This window comes from Crinia signifera, chromosome 7, assembly GCF_055691185.1.
Source record: "Crinia signifera chromosome 7, ASM5569118v1, whole genome shotgun sequence".
NCBI classification, from domain to species: domain Eukaryota; kingdom Metazoa; phylum Chordata; class Amphibia; order Anura; family Myobatrachidae; genus Crinia; species Crinia signifera.
In genome coordinates, this window is record NC_139223.1 from 131,158,793 (window position 1) to 131,184,577 (window position 25,785).

The following is a 25,785-nucleotide window of genomic DNA, read 5'->3' on the forward strand; positions in this document are numbered from 1 at the left end:
GGCACTGATGATGAGAACTCGATGAGGGTACACTGAGAGTAGCAGGAATTGATGGTACAGTAGTACACCGATGGTTACAGGAAACAATCATGGCACACTGATCGCAACAGTAGCAGCAGATGGCACAGCGATGGCAGTAGGAGCGATGCTGGAACATCGTTGACCACAGGAAACTATGAGGGCACACTGGAGCAGATGTATGAAGGGTCGTTATGGGGGAGAAGGGGTATCAGCGCACGTTATGTGCACTATACCGCTTCTCCCCCATGTATGAAGGAGCCGGGATGACCCTGTCCATATCGGCGCTGCTATCTAAATGATAGCAGGCCGAATGTATGAACCGTTCGACCTGCTGCTGCTTTTGGCTTCGCCAGCAGCAGGCTGGCGAAGTCCTATCTAAACAGCAGGGACAGCGCTGTCCCTGCTGTAAGGTCTGGGCTGCGCTGGGAATCTCGCGTGAGTAGCGAGATCCCGCGCATGCCCAGTGCAGCCGGCTGGGGGACAGGAGACAGTGCATCAGTGTAAACTGATGCGCTATCTCCAGGAGGGGACATTGCCAGAGGGGGGAGTTATCGCTGCCCCGCTTCGGCGGAGAAGATGTTAATACATCTTGTCGGTCTCCCCTCCTGCTTCGCCTTGCTAATGAGGCGAAGCAGGAAGTATTATAGCGGCGCGATAAGCGCTGCTATAATACATCTGCCCCACTGTTGGCTACAGAAGTAAAAGATGGCTCTAGCAACTTGCAGACCAGGGGGGTCCCAGCCATTATTAACATTTGTACCCATTCGATAGTAAATTTTCCCCACGGTGTCTACCTCAAAAGGGTGACATGCAATAGGTCGATAGGATCAAAAGGTAGACACATGACAAGGTCTCCATGAGTTTTTCATTATTACTATTGTGCAATAAACAGCCCTTCTTGTCACACCATAGCACCGCGGCGTGACTCGGTAGCATCGAGCATCTTTTTTTATGGAAATGTTTACATAAAGTGTATATATAGATTGTAAGCTCCACTGGGGCAGGGACTGATGTGAATGTTCAAATATTCTCTGTAAAGCGCTGCGTAATATGTATGCGCTATATAAGAAACTGTTAATAAATAAATAAATAAATAAATAAAGTGCAAGCAGCTTATGCTGGTCAAAATTATATGTGACATGCCTCTATTCTGTGTGCAGCCACAACTCTATCTACATACGAAATGCTATGCTACAGTGCTTTCCTAGAAAACACTATAACGTACCATTTCCTATGCAGATACAAATCCAGTTAAGTTATTGATCACTATGGCAAGAACTATTGCTCCTTCACAGATTAGTACATGTTAAACTTCAGTTTGGTAAAATACATGCTTAAACTATACTGGCATTGAGGGGGCGGAACCAGAACAAACTATTAGGGGACACCGTGAGAGGAGGGAAGTGGTCGTGTTCATTTTCTGGGCATCGAAGGCGAGCATGCTCCTGAAAAAAGTGGGAGTGGCCTTGCAACAAGGGACCTGGGGACTAATTCAAAATGACACGTAGAACTGCAACAATTGCATACAACTGCAGTGCTTGTGTGTGTGTCAAAATTACAGCGGTGAGCTTCCATGCAGCATTTTGACATTACACGCAGCCGCTGCGATGCAAAAAATGTCGGCTCTGCGCCATCAATTTTAGACTGCTTTTCTGAAGACAGGGGAGGCAGTCAGTGAAGCCAGGCAGAGGCAGTGAATAAAATAGAGAATATTGGGGAGAAGCAGCGAGTAACAAGGAAAAGGTGTCAGGAAAGGTTTTGGGGAGAGATATTGGAAATGGAGAGGAAGTAAGGGACAGGAAAGGGTGATGGGGATAAACAGTTGGTGACAAGGAGTGGCAGCATGTGACAAGCAGAGGGTGATGGGTGAGAAGAAGAAGCATTAGAGAGGCAGAGGGTGACAGGAAAAAACAAAAAGAGGGTGACAGGAGATAGAGGGCGATGTGGGGATAGTGATGCAGGGAAGAGACGGAGGTACTGTGTGACAGAGAGAGATAAGTGGAGACAAAGGAACAGCAGATTACAGGTGAGCCAGTGGATGCTGCCAGGGAGAGGCATTGGGTGAGCAGGCACCAGAAATGTCTGATGGGAGTCCTTGGTACCACAACTGCCATCTGCATGGGATGCCGGCAGTCAGAATACTGATGCCGGCATCAAGACTTGCGGCCACAAAACTGGCACTGGAATCCTGAAATTGATGAGGATGCCAACATTGGAATCCCAACTGCCGGCATCTCAACATAAGTATGTGGGCAGGTTAGTGTTAGGCTGGGGTTGACTGCAGTAAGGGAAATGTTAGGCTGTGGGAGTGGGGAGGGGGTGTGTCTCTCTAGTTCTCCTGCTGCTGCCTTTCGGAGAGCTCGGTCAAGTTTCACAACAGCTGGAGGGCCATAATTTGGACACGCCTGACCTAGTTGGATGAAAGTTGGCATAGTGCAGTGGTTCCCCACTTCAATCCTCAAGCACCCCCAACAGTTCACATTTTCAAGGTCACCTGGCAGAAGCACAGTAGACTCATTACTTAATTACACTTTTTTAAAGATCCACAGATGGAGCTAATTCTTTCACTTGCCAATCTGTTTGGAGACCTGGAAAACGTAATCTGTTGGGGGCATTTGAGGACCAAGGTTGGGAACCACGGGTCTAGTGTATAGCCAGCATAAGGACACACGAACTGAAAAACAGACCAGTAGGTCCATTTCCACAATGATAAAAAAACAGCTGTGTGGACCCTCATTTTTTTGTGGTTCATAAGTACCTGAAGTATGAAAGTGTTACAAGCTGCTGCAGCACATCTCTCCTGCAGGTGTCGGAGATCGCTAGATGATTGGGACACTAGGCGATGGGAATGCCGCTAGGGATCCTGGGGCTGTCTCCAATTGTCGGCCAGGGTGGAGGGAGATGTGCATCTCTGCAGCTGCACAAGATTAGTAATTATAGGTGGCCTTTCTTTCAGCGATACTGATTTATCCTGGTTTATTTAATAGGCAGTCAGACCAGTGCGTCCTGACGGTCAAAGTTTGTGCTTTGGTATACACCACTGATCCGTTCCAGTTGGCTGCACCCCATGTTCATCCTGTGCAGGGGCGTAACTAGAACCAAGCGGGCCCCATAGCAAAATCTTGAGAGGGGCCCCCCTCACCATTGTCAATACAATTTCTCTTAAGGGGGCAGGAGAGAGAGATGGAGATGGTGTCTGGTAAAGAGTGTTTCCAGGAAAAAACGAAATTAGAAAGAGGAGGAAGAGGGGTGTAAGAAAGGGAAAATAAGGAGGAGACAGAATTAGTGATAGAGGGTCTCAGAGCAAGAGAGAGTGGGAGGAACGACAGAAAGCGTGGGAGTGAAAACATTAGTGAGATACAGGAAAGAGAAGGGGGGGGGGGCAGGCTGTCACCTGCAAGAAGTGTGTGCGTGTGTGTGTGTGTGTGTGTGGGGGGTTTCCAGGCAGACAGGAAGGAGCAAGGGTCAGGCTGTTACCTACAAGGAGGAAGGGAGGTGAAATGCGCTGCAGAAAGGTGGATGAGGTGAAGCGGCAGCACATCGCCCCACCCGGTTACTTTCCTGGGTTTAGGAGGCATCTTCTGGGCGTTGCAACTGTTGTGAAAGCCAGCGGCCATCTGGCTCCATTCGGCGCTGGCTGAGGGAAGATGCAAGGGGAGGAGCGCTGACTTTTCCCTCCGTGGCTGTGCGCACTGCTACAGCAAAGTAGACAGACAAGAAGAGACGACTGCTCCTCCTGTGAAGGAGCCGCCGGGCAACAAAGGAAGCTGCAGCGCCCTCTAGTGTGGCACTCTGACTGACAGTCAGATTAGTACCCAATCTCCTCCTGCCTTCTTCCCTGCCCTGGCGAGCAGTACCCAGTGATTTGTTTAAAAAGTAAAGGGGACAAAAACTCAAAAGGGTGCAGGGGATTGACTGCTGGGCCCTCGGGCCCCCCAAGCGGCCGGGCCCCATAGCAGCTGCATCCCCTGCACCCTCCATAGTTACACCACTGATCCTGATGATACTCTGCCTGTCTCCCAGATTAACTGCTTGACAGTTATGCTGTAAGTGCCTCCCTGTCCTGTTCCTGTACTATTAACCTCTTATCTGCCTCCCTTGTGTCACAGGGGTAGATTTATTAAGCTTGGTGAAGTGCTAAAGTGTCTGGTTTTTATCACTGGCCAATCAGCTCCTACCTATAATTTTTCAAACCAAGCCTGTAACTTCACAGTTAGGAGATGATTGGCCGGTGATAAAAACCAGACACTTTATCACTTCATCGAGCTTAATAAAGCTGCCCTACAGTGCTCAGTCTTTAAATTGTTACCATCTGCTCTGTGCCATACTCCCCCACATCGTGTCTCCTCTGTGCTGCCGAGATCCAGACTCATTCCTGATCCAAGCCCTCATGTCCAATCTTCTACTCCATATTCTTCAGCCAATTCTCTACGGTTTACAGTAGGGATGTCCATCGTTGCAGTCGCCATTGATGGCGATTCTGCAACCCGCCATTGATAGCATTAAACTATTTGATGGATAACCATAGATAGTTTTAGCTAATAATTGTCATCCATTATTTTTGAATGACTGGCCCGTGGGCCTATCAGAACTCGGGAGCAGGACTTCCGGGTGTCAGGGGTGGAGCTATGTTCCATGTCCCAGGACGTTGAAAAAAAAGAAAAAAAACATTGGTTCTTCTTTGCCATCGAGGTAGGAAAACCATCTGGTTCTCCGACATCGATGGCAAAAGTATTCAACATTGGCCATAAACCATCAATGATTTAAAATCATCGATGGTCGATGGCCATCCCTAGTGTACAGTCAATAAGCCTCTACTGTTAGAGGTTTAAGTCCTGGTGGCCACCTAACTACAGGTGTCTAGTACACAGGGCAGCCGAGAGGAATGCCGGGCCCCAGTAAAATTTTGGAATCGTGGCCTAAGTGTGGGAGGCGTGGGCACCTCCTGCACTTAGGCCACGCCCCAAACATGTTTAGAGGAGGGTGAAGAAAAACTCTAAAAACTGTAATCTCAACAGCAGCACACACCTACAGCATGTGTTTGTAGAAGTGTGTGCTGCTGTTGCTACCCGGGAGGGACAAAGGGTGTAGGGAGGGGTCGGACCAGGGGCCCCTCCAGCAAGCCTGGGCCTGGGTAATTAGTACCCGCTCCCCCCACTTGGATGCCCTGCTAGTACTATGGGAACAGCAGGTGGTTGTTATAATTGGAAGACCCACCCAGGGCTATATGGATCTTACACAATTGTACTGGAGTTTCCTAAAAGAAAGATGAATGATACAATAGGTATGTACATAAAAAGAAAAATAGGGACTAAGTAAAAACCGGACCTGGACAAGACCCCGGAATGCCTGGACCGGACAGCAAACTCTGCTTGTAGTGTCTGGTCCGAAGGGTATGCCATCCGGGGGGGGGGGGGGGGGGTCTTGTTCCTGTGATAGCTTTCACCAGAGACATGGGGAAGGGAAGATTACAGCCTACACACGTGGTCCGGACCGTTACAGTTTTTATTACAACATACCTCCCAACTTTGGCCGGTCAGCAGGCAGGACGCTGCTGCTGCGCGCCGGAGGCGTGTCGAAATTTTCGGAGGGCGTGACCTAATTTTGGGGGCGTGGCCTATGCTCACGGCTCTTCCGCGAGGCCACGCCCCCATTTTGCCGCTATGGGGGCATGACCCAGAGGCTCTGTGAGCCTCTAGCCATGCCCCCAGCCCCCTGGCTGCGGGAATAGACGCTGTGCGCATGCGCACAGCGTTTATTCCCCGCTGCTTAGCAGCTGACAGGGGGGACTCCCAACAGCCCCCCCACACCGCAGAACACTGCCGCCCGCGGGTGGGACAGCGGGACAGGCCCTGACAATCGGGACTGTCCCGATTTTGTTGGGAGGTATGTTACAACCCCGAATCATGCAGGGAGGCTGTATTCTTCCCCTTCTCCTCTCCCTGGTGACATGTGTCAGAGCAGCCCCACCAGACGGGGCACCCCTGCCAATGCACCGCCCCGGACCAGACACTACAAGCTCCAGAATTACATATATTGATGAATGGAGCTTGTCCGGCGTTCCGTGGTTCTGTCCAGTCCGGTTTTTACCCATACCCAGAAAAATAGCTAATATAGCAGAAAACATTAATTTTGACTTTTGCATCCAAAAAAATAAGTCATTTTGTTATTTAATACCATTCATATTGCTGTACCAAAAATATGTAAAGCTGTTCAGACACACTGTTGCTATTATCCCTTCCCTCTAAGGTCTTTATTTTGAACAGGTGCTACAATAAAAATGACGGTGGCACCTGTTCTTGAGTTTAAAGTATTACTGTGGCATGAAGCAAGACTTATTTTGGTGTCTGGTGTGGTGTCTAATTAAACTGGCACTGTCAGAAGGAATGCAGTCTGGGAGCCAGTGAGGATAGAATGGAGATAATACTTCTGGTAACTCTTCTATCCACTATAAACAAGACTGGCTGGGGGTCATAGTAATGGCTGCAGCTGACAGGATGCTCTGGGTTCCCCTCTGTGTCATCCTACTTCCTAACTTTACCTTTTTGTATTATTGTAGTACCTGCTTATTAGCGTTTGCTTTGCCTATTGCACACATACACATAAAATTAAATAATAATTTATATATATATATATATATATATTTTTTTTTTAAGTGAGAGAGGCTCACTTGCAATCTGAGGCTTCTAGAAGCTAACTACTGCTGATTGGCCGGATGTCCTTTCCCCTCTGTCCTGGTTGGTGTAACTTCATGTCACCGCTGCTACTGGTGATTAGCTTCCCGCATGCATCGGATTGGATAAATTGGCGACTGTGAGCTATCTAATTGGATACAGCTGTAACCTTGTTTCAGCTGCTCTGACTACAGCTTTTGCTTTTTTTCTTGTTGTGTGTGTGTTTTTTTCCCTACGCGATCTCATTGGCCCGTACACAGGCATCACACCTTCCACCGTGATTTCGATTGGCTGCTGGCTTTCTCCTGGTCTAGTCTTGCGACGGGAGAGACCTGGGTGTGCGCGTGCTCCCTTCCTCGCTATAACCACCGCGCGCCCCCTACCCTCGTGAGCGCGCAGCGCGTCCCCGCCTCATATCCTCCTCCTCCTCCTCCCCCCTCCGCTTTTCTCTCTCTCACTCCCTCTCTCTCTAGACTCTCTCCCCAGTATATTTATTTTTATTTATTTATTTGTAATTACCAATTTTTAATGAGGCGTTAGTAAGCTCCTCTCCCCTTCCCTGTCTCCTCCATCGGCCTCTCCCCCACGCAGGAAAATAATTTCTTCCACTGTGGGCTCCCACCTCTGTGACAGCCTGTGAGCCGGTAAGAGTGGGCTTTATTCCATGTATTCCACTGTCAGGAGCTGTATTGTGGGGCAGAGCTGGGTGTAGAGGGGATGTTAAGAGTCACCCCTGGGGTTCAGGCCAGGGCAGGGGATCACCCCTATAGGTTGCAGGGTGCCATATTATTAATAGGATTGTTATTTATGGGCTGGCACAGGGTGGTGGTAATGGTGATGATTAGGATGGAGGCCCTGGTTTATAAAATGCAGGTACCCACGGTTGATTTATATTAAGGGGTGGCAAATTACAGTGCAGGTGGTGGTGAAGGGGGGTGTACACACCATATTGGTTGTTAGGGGTACTCCTGCATATAGGGTGGGACCCCAGTGTATGAGGTGCCTATTATCCCCCTATAAAAACGTGCCCCTCCCCCTTCCTTTATTCGCACCATCCCTGCTATTGGTGAGTAGTGGGAGAGATCCGTAACTAAAATTGGATTTTTTTGTGATCCTATGATGTTTAGTTGAACTGTTGGGAATATAAATGGATATACTGTACAGTAATTCACGTGTTGCTGATAGGCCTCTCTGCAATGATATAGGATTAACCCCTTCTTATGGTATAAGTGGGAAAAAAAATGACCAGGCCATAAAATGTTTTTGCTTTTTATGTAAAAAACAAACAAACAAAAAAAAAACCATTTCTTCTAATCCTTCCTATCATTGTATTTGCCAGGAATGCATCTGCTTTATACATAACAGTGAATGCAGGGCCATTTACATTGCATCTTTGCAGATTATGTCCACTTTATTTTGTTTATTTCTTCTTAAATCACTGCCTGTACATTTGTAGAAGGAAAAATAAAAAAGTGGTGTGGGTGCCTGATGCCTGAGACAGGTTTTCCAGAATGGCAGTGAGATGAATAACATACACGTGCTTGTTTTTCATGACCTGACATTGTTTGCTTGTGTTGTGATGCAGTGTGTGTGAATGGCACATAGGGTGTTTAATATGTGCCATTCACATAGGGTCCTTTATGCTTATGGGCACAAGCCATTGAGCACCTCTCTAGCACAAGTGCATACTGTAGAATGAGCTTGCAGTGCAGCGCCACCTTTTATCTTCACTGCAGTGCACAAAGTTGTGTGTGTGTCACAGCAGGTCCCACATTATCCAGCCTGTGCTGTCAGGTGAGCAGATGCTGAACTAAGGAAACAATTTATATAAAAAAAGAATGTGCAACCTTGTCTTGTCACTGATCCATTCACAGTTCTGTCTGTAATTCATTGTTCAGAAAACTGCACGTGAGATTCTGTGAACTTCCTAGATATTTGTATATACTGTAATCTCCTTCTCAAATATAGGTCTTTAGTTATTGCATACTGTGCTTTGAACATATTTATTTATTAAGTTTCTTATATAGCGCATACATATTCCGTAGCACTGTACAGAGAATATTTGAACATTCATAACAGTCCCTGCCCCAGTGGAGCTTACAATCTATATTCCCTACCACATGTATACGCACACACAGACATTCTAGGGTTAATTTTGTTGGAAGCCAATTAACCTACCTGTATATTTTTGGATTGTGGGTTTGTTAATCTTAAGTATATATGGATCGGTTTGTGTTTCAGTCAAAAATAATTTCCACAAATAAATGTGATTTTGTTTTTAGATGGTAGTTAAGCATCAATCAGCTTTGATAAGTTAAATGGGAGGTAAGCAGAAGTTTGACAGTGCAAAATGTAGGGCTTGTACACACCTGTCTGCTGTTAATGTACTTCTCAGCTGCTAATGTAAAGAAAACTGCATTCGCCATATGAGATGTTTGTGCCTATTCCAACTGGTGCCCTTTACATTTTCTCCTTGTGTTTAAAATTGTATACACAGCATGGATTGTTTTTAAGCTGTGTACACACGGGGCAATATGTTCGCTGGCAATCATATTGCTCAGTGTCCTGTTTTCATCAGCGACCAGGGGAAGTCGCTGGTCGGAGGAGGAGGAGCATGCTCCTCCGACCATTAGGAGACTGAAAATGGGAGCGCGCACCCAGCGATTTATCACCGCTGCACACTCGCTGGCAATATGTGTACTGTGTGTACACAACTTAACATTTGTTAACACTCCCTGTTCGTTTAAATATATATATATATATATATATATATATATATATATATATATATATATATATATATATATATATAAGTAACATATTAGAAGCACATGTCAAAACAGTCTTAAAATCTTTTTTTGATAATGGCCCGTACACACTTTTTCTTTGTGGTTTGAGCTGCTTGCAGCACAAAAGCCGCCCAGTGTGTACAGGCCAGCGATGAGCGCTGATACATGCGTCCGCATCATCGCCGTCCACCGCCGCTCATCTGCTGGTATTACCAGCAGATGAGCAACATGGTGTATGGCTTTCCATAGCTTAGATGGGCACAAATCACTCAGTGTGTATGCACTGAGCAATTTTCAGCCTAGCAATTTTCTCCCAGTGTGTGTGGATCTGTTCTGGATATATGAAAAAGTTTTGAGCATGGGACAGTGCTGAATGGGCCTTGCTTGTAAGCGCTCACAGCTTACTGGAAGAGGGGAATTTAGGAACATCATTGTTAGATGGTATTTGAAACCATGCAGGTATTCATTGGTAAGGTTGGAAAGAGTAGATAAGAACCATTTCACACACACACACACACACACACACACACACACACACACACACACACACACACGTTGGATATATATTAGTCAATTTCTGATGGTTCAGAACAAGAAATCCTTCGAATCAATAAATGTGTTCACACTATTGCACGCTCCCACGGATCGTCCATCGCATCTTCAGATCTGTTGATTTTGTTGCTATGGGCAACATCTCCGTTTCTGAAAAAAACCTGCACTTTAGTAGCTATATCCCTTGGAGACTGAGAGAATTTGATGCTCAAACTGGAGTGTAGCTCCAGCGCTAAGTTCTTGGATATATTCAATTGATTGCCTTGCTTCTGGCACTTAAGTTTGCAGATGCAGTTTACCTCAATGTCCTGGGCTTGAACAAGTAAATCCAGACTGCTGACATCCTGATCGTAAGTATGCTAGACAGTGTAGCATTAGGTTGGGGGAGTGGGAGGTTAGGTTTAGGCACGATCAGGGGACTTAAGGTAAATACATACCGATTCAATTGAACATCCGATATATCGATGCACCATCGGCCAGTGTGTACAAGCGATATATCTGTGAACGGTGTCCTTCACAGTCGGATATAGTCAGCTCTGCAACACAGCTGATGCCCGATTATATAAAGAGACATGTTGGCGCTTCGTTCTGCCATCTGCCCTTACAGCCGCCCAAGGTGATCGAAAGCTCAGTGGGTGGACACATGCAAATGCTCCCTCCCACTTAAGATGTCAGCTCCGAAGGATCATGCAGTGTGTATGGAGAACACGCTGCCCGATCCCTCTGTAGATAGTTGCAGATCCATTGATCTGCAGATATATCTACCAGTGTGAACCCAGCTTTAGGTTTAGACTGCGTTGTTGGACATTAACTTGGAGGGTTGGTTGTGGAAACGGGTGTAAGGGGGGATACAGAGAGAATGTAAGTATGCTTACTGGACCCCTGTTGGGATGCCCTCCATCGGGATGCTGGCATTGGTATGCTGCCCACAGACATACCGTCTGTTGGTCATCTGTATGTATTCCGGCTTAGTGGCTTCTTATAAGACTGGGCCATAGGATGGGTGTTTGCTTGTGTGTGGGGACTTCTGTAAGCTCCACTGGGACAAGGACTTCTGGGAATGATTACATGTTATCTGTACAGGGGTTCCTAATAGGGTGCTTTAAAATGTTCCCAGTGCAAAGTGCACAAACCCATACTATGTTAATGAACGTATATTATCCATAGAATAATATATATATATATATATATAGAACATAATTCTTAAAAAAAAAAAAAAAACATTTCTGTACAGTAGGTCACGATACAAATGTATTTCAATACAAATGCCATAAAACTGTAATACGATTACAATACAATGATAGAAAAAAATAGGTGAGATTGAAAGTCCATCTGTGTTCTTGCTCCATTGTTGTCATCAAGTAATCTGGACCCAACAAATTATTATTACTATTATATTTTTTACTTTTTGTTTGGGTTTTGTGGAAGAAATGGGGTACGAAAGGTAAACAATGAGAGACTACAATTCTTTATATAACTGTCAGAAAACATTCTAGGCTTACTGTGGCAAATGTACTATAGCAGCACAATCTTTACTGAGGCGAAGCAGTATCACTGAGATGCAATGACATCATGGGTGCCAAAGCGCATTGAGCGTTAGCCTAGTGCTAATGACCTATGTCTCACTGCTCGGCTGGCTCAGTGGACATGCACTAGATCTTGCTACTATTACAAGATCTCCTGAGCAGCCCATAGCACTGTCCCTATTGTGGTGTATGGGCAACAACACCGACAGCTGCAGGTGTCTGAAAGGTCAGACCATTCATACATTGCCCTGCATATCGGCATGCTATCTTGCATAAAGCAGTGCATTTGCCGGTAATCACTCCTGTTTTACATGGGGAGTAGCGGTATCTGCATATATACCGTATTTATGTACAGATTTCAACTGTAGCTTAAGGAGATTATGGATGATTTGGTTTCCAGATATGTATATACAGTCATGTGAGGGACAAATTACATTGTTTTTATTAACCTGTGTTTTTACATCTCGACATGATGAACACTAGATTATAATTAAGTCCTATAATATTAGAATTTCATGTGATTACACATAAGAACCGCTATGGTTTATCATTATTGCACAAAAAATAACATTGCCTAAAGAAGTAATTCCTTTCTGTATGCATTTCTGGTTCTTCCATGGTAACATAAGCCATAGCTAACTCTTACTAGTCACAACACTGCTTTGTGATATTTAAGTTTATAGGCCATTCTATTAAGCTCCACCCAAAACATCTCTGGGATAGTGATAGTGCTCTTGTATTACTCATCCCAAAACCGTAATTTTTTGGGGGGCGTGCTTGGGGACATTGTATGGCAGCCTGGTTTAATATTGGCCAAGTTATAGTTGTTGCATAGATGTTTTTACAGTTTTCTGCAGAAAAAGCTAGTATTAAAATTAGTTCATTGTTAAACTGACATTAACTTTGGTTTCAGAAGAACCCCAAATGGTCATCCCCTACCACAGTGCATATGATTTACAAGGTTTTAGTGGTGGTACATTGTTAGACTGGCATAAAATTAACAACTCTACCTTTTTATCTCCTACGTGAGCATTGTTTCAGAAGTTGAGCTTTATACACGAATGTCACACTTTGGTTGTGTGTTTTTGTGAGGCTTTCTCCTGGCTACTTGTATATTCAAGAGATATTTTTTCAGTTCTTCTGTTGGTAAAATGGTGAACTTTAACACTTACTACAGTGATAAAGGCCTGTTTATCCTCGGATGTAGTATTTCTTTGCGATTTTACCTTTATTTGGCCTCTCCTTTTATCTAAGGTGGCTGATGCTCCAACTCCTGGCAACATTGGCAATGGTCTTTAATGTTTTGCATTTGTAGATAATATTTTTCACTATAAATTGGGGACTCGACTGTCTACCATGAACCGTTGTGTCTAGTGTAGACCAAATTGGTCTGGTAAGAAACTTAAATTGATGGCAGAAAAAAAAACCTACTTGGCTCATCTAGTTTGCCCTAAACCAGGGGTCTTCAACCTTTCCGACAGTGTGGGCCACATTAAAAAATTCAACGAAGGCCGAGGGCCACTAATCTCTACTGTGGTATTTAGCACAGCCTTTCATAGATAAACATCACAGCCCCGGCATACCAATATATAATCAGCAGTAGGGCTATTTCTAGACAATTAGGGTCCCATTGCAAAAAGAAAAAAAATGCAGCTCCCCCATACATAATATTATATTGAAGAAATTGTGCGCGCCGCAGGCGCGCGCTCCCCAAAAGGGGTGTGGCCTAATTCTAAGGGGCGTGGTCTAATAAGCGTGTGAACTAGCAGGAAAACCATTACCTGACATTTCACTTTTGCAACCTGCATGACCAGATATTGGTTACCGCAGGAATGGTTGTTGTCCTTCCACGCTTAAGTTGGCTGGCTAAAGGCAGCACAGTGACATATAAACATGAAGGCCCACACAGTGACCTAGAACTCCTCACAAATCAATCCCAAGCAATGACAGGCTACTTAAATCAATATACACTGTTTATCTGTAATGCCCATTACGCATTGTGCCACACACCGTAATGCCCATTACACATTATGCCACACACCATGATGCCCATTGCACTAAAATGCCCCCAATACTCCTGCTTATACATATGATGCCCGCAGCAGTGCCTCTCATAAAATGCCACCAGTAGTGTCCCTTATAAAATGCCACCAGTAGTGTCCCTCATAAAATGCCACCCGTAGTGTCCCTCATAAAATGCCACCCGTAGTGTCACTGGTCAGAAAGGGGTAATTCTAGATAGCCAGCACAGCACTTCATAGATAGACAGCACAGCTCCCTCCCCCCCAAACATAGGCATCTCCGCACAGCCCCCCCATTGATAATCAGCACAGCACTGCCAGCCCCCCTCCACCATAGTCAGCACTGCACAGCCAGATGCTCCCCTCCCCCAATATTCAGCACAACATTGCAGCCAGCTTACCCCCCCCCCCCTGAAAGTCAGCACAGCATTGCAGCCAGCTCACCCCCCCCCAGTCAGCACCGCATTGCAGCCATCTCACCCCCCCAGTCAGCACCGCATTGCAGGCAGGCAGCTCACCTCCCCCCTCCCCTTAAGAAACCTGCCTTAATCTCCGTATTTCCCTTTCAGAGGGCTGCTCCTGCTGGCGGCGGCTGTCTTCAATGAGAAGGAGGTAGGCAGGGACGGGTGCGCAGCATCAGAGGTCTGGAGCCGGTTGTCACGGGGCTGCGACTGTCTTCTCTGAAAGGGCGCGGGCGGGATGTGTACGCAGCTTCAGGAAATCCACAATGTGCATGTACCGTCCACCCCAGTCACTGCACGTCCTCCTCCGCCGCGTCCCCCATGTAAAGTGATGAGCGTGGAAGGTTTTGGCTTTTGTAAACGGCACTTACAGGCGGGCCAGTCAAAACAACTCAGCGGGCCACTTGTGGCCCGCGGGCCATGGGTTGAAGACCCCTGCCCTAAACACTTGTAAACGCACACACTTACACACTAGGGGTAACTTTTTTTTTTTTGGGAGCCAATTAACCTACTAGGTTAAGTAAAGTTACTAGGATATTTTTGGGACAGGAAGAATATCAAACCCCTGTTACGGCCATGGTGGGAATTAAACAGATGACCTTAGTGTTATGAGGTTGTTATGCTAATCATTACACCACCCATAAGGCATAATGAAGCGCACTTGGTTATTTGCTTTTTTTGTGTAAGTACACACTGTAGTAATGTTGGGCCAACGATTTGCTGGCAAATGAATCCTCCAGGTTCTTCTCTCAGCATAACATACTGCGAATCCGAGTGAGCCTGTATCTCTGTAGCAAACTTCTGTGTCTTAGTCGGACAACCACAAATATCCTATTACCTGCACACGATGGCGGGTAATAGCCCACACTGAGCCTATCTAATAAGTAGCCCTGATAAGTCTGTAAATTCCCCCAAAACAGACTTTTTTTTCCAGTGGAAACGGGGGCTGCTGCAGCCAAAAAGAAAACCACACAGGTGTGAACCTTTTTGTTTTTCAGGAGAATGTATTTTTTTTTTCTTATCAGGCAGACTAAATTGGATAGCTCCACTTCTTTATTTATTTATTTTTTTGGTACAACTTTGGGAAAAATTGCACCAAACTGACCTTTTCCAAACCCATTCTTTATCAGGGATAATAGGATCTCGCCAAAGAGTCTAATGTGATCAAAAAATTATCTGTTTAGATGGATTATGATAAGGAAACCTTTCCACTCTATAAAGTCAGCATCTGATGTTTGCAAAGTAATTCTGGGTACACAGTAGACCATGCCATCATCCAATAATGATTTCCCTTGAACTGGCTGCAACTCCCTGAGCACATTATATAGTGTATACACATCCAACAATATTGTTAACTTTATCGTTCATTGGCCACATCCAGGAGCATGCTGCTGTTGATGATGTAATCAGGATTTTACTGCATGTACAGATGACAGATGGGGGCTGATAATGGACCGCTGGAATTCACATCGTTAGAAATAGTTTGTAAACATTAGACCAGGGGTGGGGAACCTTTTTTGTACCAAGGGCCGTTTGTATGGGGCAAAAATCCTTGGGGCCATATGTAAACATTTCTCTTACAAATTGTCCTGCTGCAGCTGTCCCACGCTCTTGTGACTGCTGCTGAATAGGACTGGCAGTCTCCGGCTGCTGTTGATTAAGAGGAATCTTGCGAGAGCTATCGACCTCTCGCAAGAATTTCCCTGTACTTGACTCCTGGCAAAGCCGCCGGGTGGGTGGGCGGACCACTAGGACCGGCTACAGGGGCTGCATATGGCCCCCGGGCCTGAGGTTCCCCACCCCTGCATTAGACAATATAATTAGCAAAAATCCACAAATGTGTATCCAGTTTATGACTGATACTTTTTGAAACTGTACTGATGACAGATACACTGTAGAATGTTTTGGAAGGGGACAATCTATTTGCTCTAAATCCAGGGAAGAGAATTACATTTTTAAAGTGTTTGGATCTTTCCACAAAACAACTATCCAGTACATTAATCTAACCATCCATGTAATGCGATCTACAGATTAAGGTTTCCGTATAGCCTCCATAGTGCCCATGTATGAAGTCATCTTGTAAATCAGTGGGGATATCAGTCATGCAGTTTTTGCAACAAGGACTAAGGATTCTTGCAGCTCTGCATGGAAGAGCTAAAAATTCCTTATGCAAGGACTGAAAGTCTCATAGGGGCCAAATTCAATTAGCTGCAATAATCAGAGAATTTCTAGTGATGTAACATGCTTTCAGTGTGGAACATTCTGTATGCCTGTGCCAGCTAGTTGCACTATAAAATTTTACAATGTTTATTCAAGATCTCGTGCAGTAATTCTGGTATTAGCTGCATTTATTTTGTGGGAAAATCACCCTGCATCTGAAAAAATTGCCCCAAAAATTGGACGAAAGTATCAAATGCTATTATGGGGGCAGTTCATTTGTTTTCCCTGGTGGCACTGACTAATGGGCATCCGGGGAAACAATTTAATTGGAGATTCGTTTGTGAGAGAATTAGAATTGGATTGCTAATACCTTTGCAAATCCATACGCAACTTCACTAATCTGCAATTAAGGCAGGCTGTAAGTGGTTATCGTTGATGTCACAAACCCTCTTCACTACCGCCTGGGCTTGCCTGGATTTTTTTCAACCACACCAAGAAAAAAAATTTAAGGTTTGAACCCCCAAACACCAGCTTCCTGTCCGTTAATCTCCTGCCACATTGTGTTTACAATCATAGAAACATAGAATTTGACGGCAGATAAGAACCACTTGCCCCATCTAGTCTGCCCCTTTTCTAAACATGTTACCTCAAACCATATTTGATCCCTGTATTTGCCTCTACCACCTCTGATGGGAGGCTATTCTACTTATCTACTACTCTTTCTGTGAAGTAATTCTTCCTCAAATTTCCCCTGAATCTTCCTCCCTCTAGTTTCAGTGCATGTCCTCGTGTTCTGTTGCTCCTCTTCATGTGAAGAATGTCTCCCACCTGTACCTTGTTAAAGCCCTTGATATATTTGAAAGTTTCTATCATGTCCCCCCTTTCCCTTCTCTGCTCTAAAATCTACATATTAAGATCTTTTAGTCTTTCCTGGTACGTTTTGTGATGTAGGCCATGCACCATTTTAGTTGCTCTTCTTTGTACAGTCTCTGATGTATTTATATCCTTCTGGAGAAATCAATGCACATTTGAAGTCATTGATTCCCCTCATGGACACATGTGGTAGGCATGCGCAGTTGTTCTAGAATCGCATGATTGAAGAATTTTCTAGTTAATGATCCATGCTGGATTAAATAACTTTTCTTGTGTAAGTGTTTGCACTGATCAGCCACAAAGTCCTACTTTACATTCAATTTTGCTTGCACCTCATATGGGTGCGAGCGGAAATCCTCGATCAGTGCAGTCTTGAGGCTGGTTACCCAAAACAATTACATTTGCTTCTGGCTACTTTAGATGGGAGCTCAAACCATTGAATCGCCTCCAGTGAATTTAGATGTTACATTTGCATATTTCTGTGTTTAAATGCTTAGCGGCATGAGAAGAGTGAAAAATGAGGTGATCGTTATTCTTAAATTAACTTTATAGCATGTCATGTTGAGATAAGCAGGGACATGAATATTGGGATAAACTGGTCACAAAATGCAATAGGTAATTAATACATATAGAGGGTTAGGTACTTGTTTAGTTTCACGGCGGCAGCATGGCCGGGCCTCTGAGTCCCCTTGTGGGGCTCACCACGCTATCTAAAATCAACTCCATGCCAACGTGGATAGTGGGGGTATGAACTATCCACATTGGCATGGAGTTTATTTTGTTTTAGAAAGTTTGAAAAGCGCCGAACCCGGAAGTAGCGCACAGCCATGCTGCCGCAGTGAAACTTAACAGGTACCGAGGGTTATTCCTTGATGTGTTCTATATAACATATCCTCAAGCTAATGCATTGAAATATAAAAATAATCTGAAATACAGAATAATCCATTATCCAAAATGCTTCAAGTCCTGAGCATTTTGGATAAGGGATACTCAACCTGTAGAGCGAGAGGTGGCATATAGACTGAATGCCAGGAGCAGGAATTTGGGAGAGCGTTAACTTGAAGGGGTAAATCCAGTTGCAGGCAAATGGTGTGAGTTGCTATTGCAATGGCTCCACATATTGCACCCACCAAGGCCTATTCTCCCTGTTTAACTCATGTCTTTTGTACGCTGCCCTATGAGGATTGTGAATAAAATTTGTTTGAGCTTGGGCAGCAGATGCCGCACTAGCTTGGGGGAGTGAGAAGATCACCCACAATTGGATGGACCAGATTGGACAGTAAAACATCAGACCCTTCTCTACATGGGAGTTATGCATGTGCTTTTCACTGTGCAACCCCTCCAAGAACTATTTGAAACTTGTATTGCAATATACCATCCATATAAGAACTCTTAAATTACATCGGGACAAAGAAAGCATATGGTAGAGTCAGGCATCTGTCTGAAATGTGGGGCACAAAACGCTTTATACATGCATTGCTTTTGGAGTTGCCCTAAGATCAAGAAATTTTGGTATAAAGTTCTAGGGTATATCAATTCAACGTTCCACCTGCTCCTTAAGTTAGACTGTAAAGCCATGCTCAACCTACACTTCTCTGATTGGGGCATACCAAAAGACACCTCCCACTTCTTTCCCTATGTTTGTTGATTTATTGAAATGACGTGTATATTGTTTATTTTATCAACTTCACGGATAGTGGTTTTGTGGTCTGATATTACCAGTAACAATGGTATACCTCACTCAGTCATGTGTTGACCCCATTTTAAGTAATATTGTTACAATGCTTTATACACTAGATGTATTTGTACTGTCCTGCTCAATTTAGAAATGCACTGCCTATCTGTATTTTTCAGAACACATGTAGAGCTCTTTGCTCACCATTTGTGGGTTAAAATTAGTTTTATATCAAAATCCTTAATAAACATAATAATAAAAAAAATCATAATTGATCTTCTTGTAGGCCCACACAGCCTCAGGAGAAGATTGTATAAGACATGTACATGTGAGGGGGTCTGGAATAAAGTTTTTGGAGTAGTGGAAATTTATATATTTGTAAGAAGGATTTGGGAATGTATGGAAAGGCGTAGTTCATTAAGATCTCTAATCCTCCCAGACAACCATGGATGAAAGTTTTTTTTTTTTTTTTTTGCTATTGAATAGATTAATGAGGGATCTGGGTCCTATTTAATGTAGCATTTACTAGTGGGGTGACTGAGCAGAAGTACTGAACACGCTTACTGAAATGTATTTAATACATTGTATAAAAGCCTTTGTTTGTAATGACAGCTTCAAGACGCCTCCTGTAAGGAGAAACTAGTCTCGTGAAACTATTTCTCAGGTGTAATTTTGGCCCATTCTTCCACACAATCTTCAAATCTTTAGTTCTTTCAATAGATTTTCAATTGGATTCAAGTCAGGTGATTGGCTGGGCCATTCTAGCAACTTTATTTATTTTCTCTGAAACCAATTAAGAGTGTCCATGGCTTTGTGTTTGGGACCATTGTCTTGCTGAAATGAACACCCTTGTTGTCATCTTCAGCATGGTTGGTGGCAGCAGATTTTTATCCAGAATGTTTTTCACACCTCTCCGACTTTCCTAGGAAGTATGTCAGTGCCGTATGCTGACAAACAACCCCACTCCATGATGTTCCCACCAACTTCACTGTTGGTGTGGTGTTTTTGGGGTGATATGCAGTGCCATTGCTCCTCCACACATGGTGTGTATTATTATAGCATACAAAGAGTTCAGTTTTAGTCTCTTGTGACCAGACTATATTCTCAATGTATTTCACAGACTTGTCCAAATGTTGTGCAGCTAAATTTAAATGAGCTTCAATGTGCTTTCGCTTCAGCAATGGGCCGTACATACATGCCATGGCAGTTGAGTGCATTGTTTTCTTTAAAACAATTGTACCTCCTGGCCTGCTAAGTTCAGATCTTTTTGAAGCTCTCCACAGGTTGTCCTTGGCTCTAAAGGCCCCCATACACTATAAGATTTATCTGACCTGTGAAATTGCATCTGATTTCCCTTGAACTTCCCTGGCAGCTTTCCAGGAGGCCTACATAAAATTTGACACTTGATGTGCCATTTTTTACATCCAATTTGCGTCAGATAAATCACATGTGATTTATCACATGTGATTTATCGCGTGATAAATCACTTGTGATTTATCTGAAGCAAATTGGATGTGCCATGAGATTTATCTGATGGGATGGCCCTAGGGAGTGGCCTGAACAGTGCTATATAAAGCAGGGGCCCTTTTAACTTTCTGCACACTCTGCTTTGTAACTAGTGAGGCACTCTTGTGTACTTGCGCATGCGCAGAGAAAGAACGGGTGGCCGCCGCCAGGATGTGCACGCATGCGCAATAGAGCTATACCTGATGCAATGAATAATAATGTTTCTTCTGCGCATGCGCGCGCCGTGCATGTACCCGGGATGGGTGCGTGTGCTGCGCGTGCATGCGCAGAAGAAATATTATTATCCAGCACGTCAGGTTAGTTCTGTCACACATGCTCGCACCTCCCGGCCGGGCACATTCTTCCTCCTCTGCGCATGCGTAAGACTCCCGGCTCCCACTGTGCCGTGGTGGGTAAAAAATTTTTTTTATATATATATATATATAGCGAAATCGGATGCCATCCATCGATGGCATCATACTATTTGGCTCTCGACTATCGATGTCCAAAACTTCGGGCACTAGGTCCTGACCATCGATGTTTGTCCCGACCATCGATGTTTGTCCCGACCATCGATGTTTTGGAAACATCGATAGCCGATGGCCATCCCTACACAGAACACTCACCCTCCCCCAGTAAACAGTATGCTCACAGACCACGGCAGAACTCCAGCAGCAGGGGAGTCTCACTTCTGCCGGGACTGACAAACTCCTGCAGCACGAAGAAGGGAAGCTGGCTTGGAAGAGGAGGGAGGAGGGGGCCCTGCTGCCCACAGCAGCAGGGGAGATGTACGGGGAGACTAGGTCTCTGCTGCACAGGCTGAAAATAAACTGCAGCAGGACGGGGGAGGGAGGGGGGGGGGGGCTGGCTTCGGGCTGCTGCCGGAGCTAAACATGACACCCAGAAGAAGGGGAGAGGTAGGGGAGTCGGGCTTCTGCTGCACAGGCGGAAAAACTGCAGCAGGATGGGGCAAAGCTGGCTAGAGTTTACCATGACACCCAGGATCAGGGGAGAGGGGGAGTCGGGCAGTGATGCTCGCGCTGACAGTTCTGCCCACAACCATATTTGGGTCTTCCCTCCTCTGTCGCTTGAATGTGGGACGGACGCTGCTGCTGCTGCTGCTGTCTCCTCTACCCCTCTCACTGGCTTTCCTCCCCATTGCGCCTGCCCCCTCCGGTGACGTGTGTTTCGGATGTAGCTACTGTGGAAGCACCGAACAGGTACACACAGATATATCGGATCTGAAGCATCGTGGGTGCTAAAAAGCACCCACGATGTGCCCATGATGGGTCAGATTCCGATATATCTGATGTTCAGCAGGTCCGACGCCCTGATCCGATCTGATGCGCTCGTGAACGCGCATCAGATCAGATCAGATGTCAAACACATGCGATTTTTGTCCGATTTCATCCGATTTATCGGCCCAAAGGGCCGAAATCGGGTGAAATCGGCCGAAAATCGCATAGTGTATGGGGGCCTTTAGACAGCTCTCCAGATAACTCTTTTCACTACTTTGTAAGAAATCACGAGAGGAGAACCTGGTCTTGGCGGGTTTATGAAATTATGTTCTTTCTACTACTGATTTATGGCCCCAACAATGATCACTGGAACAGAATTTTAGAAATCCTTCTGTAACCAATGCCATCAGTATGAGGTGTGTGTGTGTGTGAGAGAGAGAGAGTGAGAGACACCTGAGTAATGAGATGTATTTGTTTTGTTTATAGGACATCAGTTAAGGCCCCCTACACTACGAGATTTGGCCCCGAGAAATCTGGTGAAATTGGCCAAATTGCATAGGGTATGACATCTGATCTGATCCGATGCGCGGTCCCGTGCGCATCGGATCAGATCCAGATGTCGGACGGTCTGCACATAAGATTAATCATGCAGCCATCTGGGGGGGAGGGGGGAGGAGGAGGAGGAGCATCAGGAGCAGGCTGGGAGTGGGCCCGGGAAGCTCAGGGGAAATCGGGGCTGACTTGTCCTTAGGACAAGTCGCCCTAGTGTATGGGGGCCTTTAGGACTGAACCAGCTTATATTATTTGCAGTGAGAAGGGGCAGGTTTGCTTTTGAACGACTGACAGATTTTAGCTGGGGTATTGGCTTTCCATGCCTTTTTGCACCTCCCTATCTTCATGTGTTCAATACTGTTTCTCTGTGAAATTTGACATTATTACATACTGTATACTGTACCTTAATGTATGGACAGCTATGGTTTGGTTGTTCTGTGCATGTGAGGATTGCTGTGGTTGTTGCTGACATTTGGTGAAAAACTAGTTCCAATAGCCCATTACAAATATATTTACTGAGAAATATGTTGATGCGTTCAGTAATTCTTTTACCCCCTGTATGTTTTCATGGGATGGGGAGACTGGCTATCCCTATTGCACATCCACTGACCTTTAAAAAGAAATCACCTGCATATCAATAAAATATAAAGAAAATGTGTATTGTAAGTTCCCTCTGTATGTGCAGAAGCTACAGGGCTTAATTTTGATGTATGCTTCTAATATCATTCATTATCCCTTACAGCAACTACATTGCACCTTCTGGAATGGTTACCCATGCCGTATATTTCACTCTACCATGATATTGTTAAAATTGTGCACAATGGCCCTTATTCAGATCTGTGCGGCCGGAGCCGCACACGGTGCTCCGGCCACACAAACCAATCCCCGCCCACGATACGGATCGCCACGGCCGTCCGTACAGGGACGGCTGGCGATCCGCAAGAAAATGGTGGGGCGTACGCCTCCACCATGGTGGGAGCTGCCCCCTGCATTCGATGGTCGGCGACCATCGAAGGCAGGGCCGCACGCCCCACCAGGTCCCGCAAGCTGAGACCACACGGACAATCGTCCGTGTGATAGCTTGTATGGGGGCTGAGAGCTGACATCCGGCGACGTCAGCTTCCCGCCCCCATCACTGGCGTCATACCCTCATTAGCATGCATACGCCCCGCGTTTGCATGGGAACGCCCATGAAACGCGGGGCGTATGCATAGGGAAATGAGGGTATGAAGCCCTTCACGCCCCTATACGCCCCCTTTGCGGCGGACGAACTACGTCTGCGGCGAATTGGGCTGCACATGCGCAGATTGACCTCTGCGCATGTGCAGACTGAAAACATCGGCGGTACGGCCGCACGCGGGCCGTACCGCACGATTCAGAATAAGGGCCAATTTGAGCTATATTTTTTCCATGTGACACCCGTTGCACTATTTGTACCGCAGGTTATCTCTCATCCCCTCTGCACAGCGAAGTCAGTTGGTTTTTAGGATCCTGATAACAACTTGATGCTCAGAGCAGATATATCTGTCACAAAAGTAACTAGGTTTCCTAGACATGCTCCCTATTTCAATCAACCTGTCTGTCTGAATGTGTAAGACCAGAGGATTTTTTTTTCTTTCTGTTAATGGTAAACATGATGTAATGTTTAAAATAAAATTCTGAACACTTCATCTAAATATAAGATACAGTCAGGGCTATTTTTCAGCAGGATCCAGCAGGAACTGATGCCCTTATTCTAGTCCACTCTTTCCGACAAAATATTTCTTAGATGGACAAAACCATGTGCACTGCAGGTGAGGCAGGTGTAAAACCCCACCCAAATCTAATTATCTCTGCACAAGTAACACCTGCCTCACCTGCAGTGCACATGGTTTTGTCCATCTAAGAAATATTTTGTCAGAAAGAGTGCACTAGAATAAGGGCCTCAGTTCCTGCTGGAGCCTGCTGAAAAATAGCCCTGGATACAGTGATTACATTGGTACAACAGTATACTAATGTCAATGTTTAACACTAAAATATAGAATGTGATTAACATTTCCCATTTTTTTTTTGTGTGGTAATCTGGGGTCCTTGTAGAGCAGGGGTGGGGAACCTTTTTTGTTGCAAGGGCCGTTTGCATGGTGAAAAAATCCTTTGGGGGGCCATATCTAAAAAATGTCAATTACTATTTGTGCTGGAGCAGCCGTCCCACACTCCGGCGGCTGCCGCTGAATCAGACTCAGTCTCCGGCTGCTGCAGATTACATGGCAGATAGGAGCTTATTGGCTGTTACTTTCTTTGCCCACTTTATCGCTCTCAAGTTGAGATGTACTAAGCCTTGAAAAGTTATAAAATGAAGAGTGGAAAACCACCAACCAAACAGCTACTGACTCATATATTTTTTTAAAACCCTGTAGCATGGCAGTTAGGAGCAGATTGCCTGGTACTTTATCACTCTCCATTTGATCACTTTTCAAGCTTGGTACATCTGGCCCTCAGAGGCTGTTAATGGACCTTTTGTGCATCTTCACATTAAGTACTACTGTGTGTCTCTAAAGGCCCCCACACACAGCACAATTTTCAGGCACTTTCTGAGCGATTTTACTAAATCGCTCAAAAAATGCATGTAAATCGCTGTGTATATAGCCCACACAGCGATTTACATGCGCGCCCCCGCCGTTCTGAATCTGCACAAGATTCAGAATGGCCCGGTCAGTCAATTCATAACAGTCGCTGAGATGCTCCTGCTCATCTCCCGCATGTGTGGCGCGGGGATGAGCAGGGCCATCTGAGCGACTGTCATGCCGGAGCACGCTGCCCAGATGAAGCCCCGCTGCCACCGACCTGGAAGCCCCGCTGCCGCCGCCGCCTGGAAGCCCCGCTGCCGCCGCCGCCTGGAAGCCCCGCTGCCGCCGCCGCCTGGAAGCCCCGCTGCCGCCGCCGCCTGGAAGCCCCGCCGCCGCCGCCTGGAAGCCCCGCCGCCGCCTGGAAGCCTCGCCGCCGGAGCCCAGCTGAAGAGACGCTTCCTGGACCTGCCGGGTGCCGCGCCCGCCCTCTGCAGTCAGATGGAAGCTGCAGTGAGAGGACGCGACGCTGGAAGACACCGGAGTTGGTAAGTATATATATTTTTTTTTTTTTACACTGTGCCACCAACGGTTGAGGGGAGAGGGGGATGCCACACTATACCACCAACGATTAAAACTTTTTATATGGGGGACTATGATTAAAAATTTTTATGGGGGACTATGATTAAAACTTATTATGGGGGACTGTGTATGTATATATATATACTGTGTGTGTGTGTGTATGTATATATGTGTGTGTGTGTGTGTGTGTGTGTGTGTATATATATATATATATATATATATATATATATATATATATATATATATATATATATTATGTATATGTGTGTGTGTGTGTATATATAGATATATATAGATATAGATATATATATAGATATATATATCTATCTATATATATATATATATATATATCTATATAGATAGATAGATAGATAGATAGATAGATAGATAGATAGATAGCGCAGTCTGGGCAGGCACATCCAGAGTAGCCAGCTGCAAAATGTCGTGACAGATTTGAGATCTCCCGTGCTGAATCTCCCAATTTGAATCTCTGACACAAATCTCTCTGTATGTGGCTCATTGTCTGAAATGAGCCACAAGAGTGAAATCTCTTGTGCTGAATCTCCCGTTATGTATCTCTGGCACACATCTCTGCGTATGTAGGGCCCTTTA

The 25,785-nt window shown here is 45.3% G+C and overlaps 1 protein-coding gene across 1 annotated transcript in view; it reads left to right on the forward strand.

Annotated features, from left to right (window-relative positions):
• The first annotated feature begins 7,097 nt into the window (after window positions 1-7,097).
• R3HDM1 (R3H domain containing 1) overlaps window positions 7,098-25,785 on the forward strand; it is a 134,519-nt gene continuing 115,831 nt past the window's right edge. Inside the window, exon 1 of the mRNA XM_083153826.1 lies at window positions 7,098-7,339. The gene's annotated coding sequence lies outside the window, so the exon portion shown is untranslated. The remainder of the gene's footprint in view (window positions 7,340-25,785) is intronic.